Source organism: Esox lucius, chromosome 22, assembly GCF_011004845.1.
Source record: "Esox lucius isolate fEsoLuc1 chromosome 22, fEsoLuc1.pri, whole genome shotgun sequence".
Classification (NCBI taxonomy): domain Eukaryota; kingdom Metazoa; phylum Chordata; class Actinopteri; order Esociformes; family Esocidae; genus Esox; species Esox lucius.
This window is the reverse complement of record NC_047590.1, coordinates 23,017,977-23,024,362: the sequence shown is the minus strand read 5'-3', so window position 1 is coordinate 23,024,362 and position 6,386 is coordinate 23,017,977. Positions and strand designations below refer to the sequence as shown.

Below are 6,386 nucleotides of genomic sequence, written 5' to 3'. Positions count from 1 at the left end.
CATTAAGCGGCTTAAGAGCAGACATTCGGCCAACATGATGTTCAACAAATGGTGTTTGTCAGATCTAAAACCCCCGGTGTTTAATCTTCTGACAAGTGGTGCAACAGATGGCCTACAACCGGTGATTGTTAACCTTTCATGTTTTATGGGTTGATTGGTGTGGTCTGCGTATTTAACCTTTTCACGCGTGAGTTTCAAATATGCCTTAACGGCCCCCCAGAGTGAGTTTTTTTGCGCGTGAGTTCAGCACTCACTCAGAGTTCCAGAATTTGATTGTAACGTCACAATACATTTAATCTGCAGCTTCCCAAAAACACCATGCTGCTTACTAGTTATGCATCTATTTTTTTATTTAAATTTTATTAACAAACTTCTACCGGTAGTAACTGTTAAAAATGTATATTGAATAATTATGAACCAATCTTAAAAATGCTGTCCTATTTCTAAAGATTGCGGCGAGAAAGATACTGAAACACTTCACTTGTTGTATCAATAAAACTTACGCAATCTATCAGGCAATAGGTGGTGTGTAAATTGTTTTACGTAATTATTCAGAAGCTCTCAAAAAATTATAAATTCCGATTCTTGCATTTAGTAATGGACAAATGCGATCAGTGAAAAGGTAGATTTTTTTAAGATTACGTTGAACTTTTTTCTCAACAAAAGTAGTAATACTGTTTTAGTTTGCGCCATCGGTTCGCTGCTAGATCTGCCAATTGAGCTATTGTGCATGAACCCTACCAAAACAAACTGACTGGATTAACCCCACCCCACACAGCAGTAGACGCCTACGCGGATCCGCATCCAAGTCGTGAAACCCGCGTGACTGTCACATTCGTTTTGGCACCGCCCAGAGGATCCGCTCCGCCTCCGGGCAGCGCGGTGAATTCTACTGTCCCACACTGGACCCGTGTCGGATCCGCTCCGCCTCCGGGCAGCGCGGTGAATTCTACTGTCCGACACTGGATCCGTGTCGGATCCGCAGAAGTGGACGCGCCTTTACTGTAAAGGTTGAACTACAACCTCTTGGTGTGCTCTTGCTACGCCGAGACAAGAGTCATATCAGTGGAGATTTTCTTTCCTGGGACACGGTTGCGCTGAACTATCTGAGTAAGTGTATTGATTTATTGCGACATTCACAGCAAACATAGGCCTTTGTGTTTTTTTGCTCATCATGTATAATGATTGTAATGACGTTGTTTGATATTAGGACTTTTGTGCAACATGCTATTGCTAGCTGAGAGATTATGATGATATTGTAGCCCATTTGATTTAAAATGGGATAGTCATTTCGGCAGAATATGTTATGGTAGTGTGATAAAGACTGGTTTGGTCTGTTTTAATGTGTCGCTGCTATCCATATGTAGCTTATGCTATGTTAGCAGCATGTAGCTGCTAGCTAGCATGCTGCTAGGCGCGATTGCATCATTTCGCAAGTATTGATAATGCCTATATATAGCTATATGTTTGAGTTCACGTTTGCGATGCAAACCTATAACTGATAAATTGGCACTGGTATTTCAGTCAATGAAGTGGGGTCAATATTACAGTCAGTGAAGCACTTGTCTGCTATGATAGCTAGCAGGTACAATTTTAGCATGTTTAGTTTCTAGCTAGCTGTGCATTAAGTTTGCATTTTGTCAAGTTTGGTCTCATGTGTAGTGTCTATCTGCCATCCTCTTTATAATGAAAATCAAGCTTCGGCATTTTAATCACTGTTTAAGTCGGTTCAGACAACTAATGGGTATTGGCGCCTGTTTGAACGTCAAGAAGTACGGGCTTTTCTGCTAATGGTAGCTACCGAACATTACTTTGAAACCATTCAGCAAATACACAGTACATATGGAGATTTAACATCACCGCTCATTTTACACACCGTTTAAAATGAGCGGCTAGTAATGAGTGAACATTACTAGCTAGCTAGCTACGTTTTTCATGTTGGTTTTGAGCGGTAGGCTCCCCCACTAACCTAGAAAATAGTTTTAAAACAGTAAAATTAGCTAGCTAGCTAATACGGAGGAATACTCCATGCAGCGGGGGAGTCAGAGGCAGAGGGACAGTCACCGCAGCGTTAGCTAACGTTAGCTTCTTGTTTCATTTGGGGTCTAATAAACAGTCTAGTACTTTTTCCTTCCTTATACTTCTTCCCACCTTGGGGCACCATTCAGGTTAACTTTCAGCCCATCTAACTTGCTTATTTGTATACATTGTAGGCCTATACTTGTGCATGCTTTAGTCCATGTTATTCCTTTTTTGATGATGAATAAATACCCTTTTTCTTTCTTTCTACGTTAAGGATGCCTTTTCATCTAATTGAATTTCAGGCAAGCGAGGACATTGCTTTTGTGCCAGTTGACTGGTATGATGACGGGATGGTGTACTGGCCCAGCTGAACGTGTGAAACGGGCAGCTGCTAACGAGGAGAAGCATAAGCCAAACTGGCCAAGATATGACGTAAAGGTCATCAGAACTTGTGGTATGCCAATTCATAAAATTATTGTTTAAAAATAATTTCATGGTTGCTTCTCCTTATGCTTGGAATAACAAACCCTTTTATTTTCTGAAAATGCACATGAAATTGTCTTTGCCTTGCAATTTTTAAAATGTTAAATTTATATCTGTTGATGCTATTCTTGGCCAGGTCTCTCTTGGTCTCTCAACGAGACCAACGTGGTTAAATAAAGAATAATAGTGATACTAACAATTATCATCATCAATAATAATATTCTGTGCAGCTCTACAGCTAATTTGAAACTCATGTTCATTTTAACATATTTCATTTTAGACAACTACAAAGACGCCATCAGGCTAATGAATCAATATCAGACCGGCTGCAACGCCTCTGAGCTACAGTCTGAGGCAGAGCAGGAGGGATAGCTGCCAGAGAAATTATTCAGGAAGCCAATGTAAGTCGGTTCGGTCTTGTTTTTGTTATGTTTCTACAGTAATAGGAAGGTTATTTCCTGTAGCATTCAAAAATACTATGTATTATATGTATATTTGGCAATTTTGGGATTGCAATAACCAAAATGATATGGTTACTTAACAGCCATCGTTTTGGGGACTCTGATGAGAGTGAAGAAGAGCCAGAAAATTCAGCTGGTGTATCAGTTGGAGCCTCAAGCCCAAACCAATTACACTGGCAGAGTAAGGAATAATCTCTTAATAACAAAATCATAATATAGATATGGTTTACCTTGTTAGTGCTAAAGATATTCCCCTCTCCTTGTATCCATTCCTCCAGCTCCACCATCTCACTGAGTGCCATGCAGCAGAGTCACTACTCCTCAACCTGGAGGAAACTGTCTAGGTAAAGGGGCCCCGTCTAGATTAATTGTTTTTCACTGGCAATCCATTCATGGGGTTGAAATAGGTAGTTCATACCAAAATGTTGAAACATACAAATTCATGTTCCCCCTGACCAGAGATGTTTTGTTTGCCATTGTTTGGCCCTGTAGCTCGCAGCATACCATTGGTTAACAGATCACAACCATTTAATAGCAATTTCTCTCCCTTAGCACCTGACCATGGGGCCGGACCCCAACACCCTTCATCACCTCAACTCCCTGCACCTGCATTTAACATGAGGAGAGTTACTCAAGGTAGGGACTGATTTCTGAAATATTAGTGAATTGGAAGGCCCCAAAGTGTATTATTAGTCATGGTTAACAGATGACTACCATTTAATTAAAAATAATTCCCACTCTCTCACACCACCCAACTCACTATGGGCCAGGAACGGCAGTCCCTCCTCAACTCCCTCCACCTCCCGCACCGGCCCTCAACATGAGGCGAACAGAGGCGCCCTCTTCAAGCCTGGCCTACAGACCAACATGGCGAGGGGGAGGAATGACCGATACCATTCCCTGCTCTGGTGAGCACTAACTGAAAAATCCATAGGGGCATTCTGTGCCACAGATTTTGGAAACACATCCCACAACCATCACATATTTTCATAACTTTTGTCATTAACTATTGTCAATAACTAAGGTTAGTATTATGAGTAATGAGGATAAACACTGAAACGTGATATATTTTATCCGCTACATTTTAGCTATATTTCTTGTGTGTCAACAGTGGCTGAGGTCCACATCCTTAGCCTGCTGGAGACCATTAAACAACAACAACACCAGCTTGTGGCAAAGGTGAACTACCTCAGCAGCAGGCTGAACAGCAACCCCGGGGCCAGATGTTGAGATGCCGGTTACCCCTGGAACAATTGGAGGCAGTGGAGGCATTTGAAATGTTTTTAAAGGAACCGTCAATGGCCCAGCTCGACAGAGCGTGGTGAGTTTTCTTACTTAATATGAATCTTGCCTTTAGGTTTATTGATTGTCCATGATTATTGCAAATGTTCTGTTGAACAGCCCTGAACAGGCCTGTCCTGATCCGCCTTTTCCCAGTGGTTAGATTCTGTCAGTGAGTGACAATCTCCCTCGTGGAGATGCTAATTTCCGGCACAGTCTTGGGCAAGACAGTGGCATACCTGTATTTGTGCGTAAGAGCGCAACTACGGTCGACATTTGGGGTTTGGAATCACAGTGGATTGTCATGTTATCGAAGTAAATGCACGCAAATGTATTGGCTGCCTGGTGGTTGTGATAGCTTCGCTCGCGTACATTTGTCTTGGCTCTCCATAATAATAATAAACACTGATGGAATGCAGTTGTGTGGTTTGTAAATGACCATGTGAGTTGTATTTTAATTTAGTGTTGCTTTTGGAATGGTTAATCTAACACTAAGGTCTCTGCTGCAACATATAGCTTGAATGTTAAGTTGCTTTGGATAAAAGCATCTGCTAACTGACGTAATGTTAACCAGGGCTGTAATAGAGACTAAACGCAAGTAAATGGAGTTTACCCACCGCTCAAATGTCAGAAATAGAGTTTATCCATCTGTTAAGAGTTTACCTCCAAATAGAATCTATGTAGGACCCTACCAAACTTAAAATACTGATTTATCCACATACAATTGTGCTCTGATCAAAAACCATTTAATACCACTGATATTGTTTGAACATTTTGGATGTCTTTTTTAAACATCCGATAGCGAAAGGTGTGGCAAACCTTACCCTGATCACAAATTCATAGTTTACCCACCTCTTATTTTAACCACCGCAACCCTGTTTATAACTTTATAATAATTTATAGTCATGTTTCTTTTTTTATTTAATCTCTATCTCATATTGTATTGTGTAAGCATACTTGGCTTTGGATGCCACATACCATAATCATATCTGTCTGTTTGATTACAGGTGCTGTGAGGAAAAACACAGTGACACGGTCAGCCACGGACGCAGAGGTCACCAAGCACGCAATCAGGTGGTTCAACCTGGCAGCGGATCGGGCAACGAGGAGACGTGTCCCGCCTCAAGCCACACAAATGGAGTAATAGGAGAAATAAGCAATAAACAATATTTTTATTGAACTTCTTGTCGTTCACCAGTTATTAATTTTCTGATATTTTAGCTGTGCATTTCATTGAAGTTTTAGCCTAATGGATAAAATATTTTATGTCTGCACCGACCTAGGCCTATAAAGCACTAAATTAGGTTTTGACCACAAAATGAATGTAAAGCAGCTTAGCCAACGTAGGCTACTTAACAAAAACGGAATAGAAAGAACTTGTAACTTTCCATAAATGTAAATGACAATTTTATATTAAGTAGTGATTACTTTTGTAGAGTGAATTGATGTCTTGACTTGAACCTTTTCTGTTAGGCCTATTGACAATATTGTTAGGTTAAAAATACAAGGCAATGCAGATTTAAGATTAGGTCTATATTGCTGGAGTAACCTAGACTAGGCCTAGTGATAGAAATCCTATGGTTTAGTTTATCCTATTTTTATCCTACAGCAAGAACAGTCCTAGGGATTTTGAAAATGAGAAAAACAGGTCCAAAACGGACCCGGCCAGATGAGCCAGGAATTTTATGAGGCCGTTACGGATCCGTGGCAGATGTATGTATCAATTAGCGGGTCCCAAATGGACCCGCCGCGGAGGCAAGGTTTTAATCGCGGATGCGGAACAGATGCAGCGCGGAGCCGCGGCGGGTCCGCGATCCGCCTTCGTTGCGGATCCGTCACTGAGCTCTAACAGACACCGATACAGTTCCGCTTCGCGAGTCCGTTCCGAAAGCCGCAATACCTCCGCAGCGGTTCCACCGCGGAGTCCTTTTGCTGTGTGGGAAGTTAGCTACATGCATTGAGTGGCGTTCAGACGGTTGACATGAACAGTCACTTTGCCAGCCAGGTAAGGAACACTAAATACATTGCATTGCAAGCTTCTCTTTTTGACTTGAATTCAAAGAGCTGCAAAAGCTGGTTTATGTGTAACTGTAGCTAGCTAGCAAACGTCAGCTAACCGCTAGCTAACAAAGTGTGACC

General features: G+C 41.5%; 1 long non-coding RNA gene across 3 annotated transcripts; it reads left to right on the top strand.

The window, feature by feature from the left end:
• Positions 1 to 754: 754 nt before the first annotated feature.
• Positions 755 to 5,461, top strand: LOC114839376. 3 transcript variants are annotated; one of them, XR_003781847.2, is made up of 9 exons: positions 755 to 1,110; positions 2,297 to 2,476; positions 2,786 to 2,906; positions 3,050 to 3,147; positions 3,245 to 3,310; positions 3,519 to 3,602; positions 3,737 to 3,874; positions 4,078 to 4,287; positions 5,255 to 5,461. It is a non-coding gene; the product is annotated as an uncharacterized LOC114839376 (long non-coding RNA). The 3 variants fall into 3 exon arrangements; XR_003781846.2 differs by having other exon boundaries at positions 2,325 to 2,476; positions 5,255 to 5,460; XR_004575135.1 differs by having other exon boundaries at positions 760 to 2,476; positions 5,255 to 5,416.
• The last annotated feature ends 925 nt before the right edge of the window (positions 5,462 to 6,386 follow it).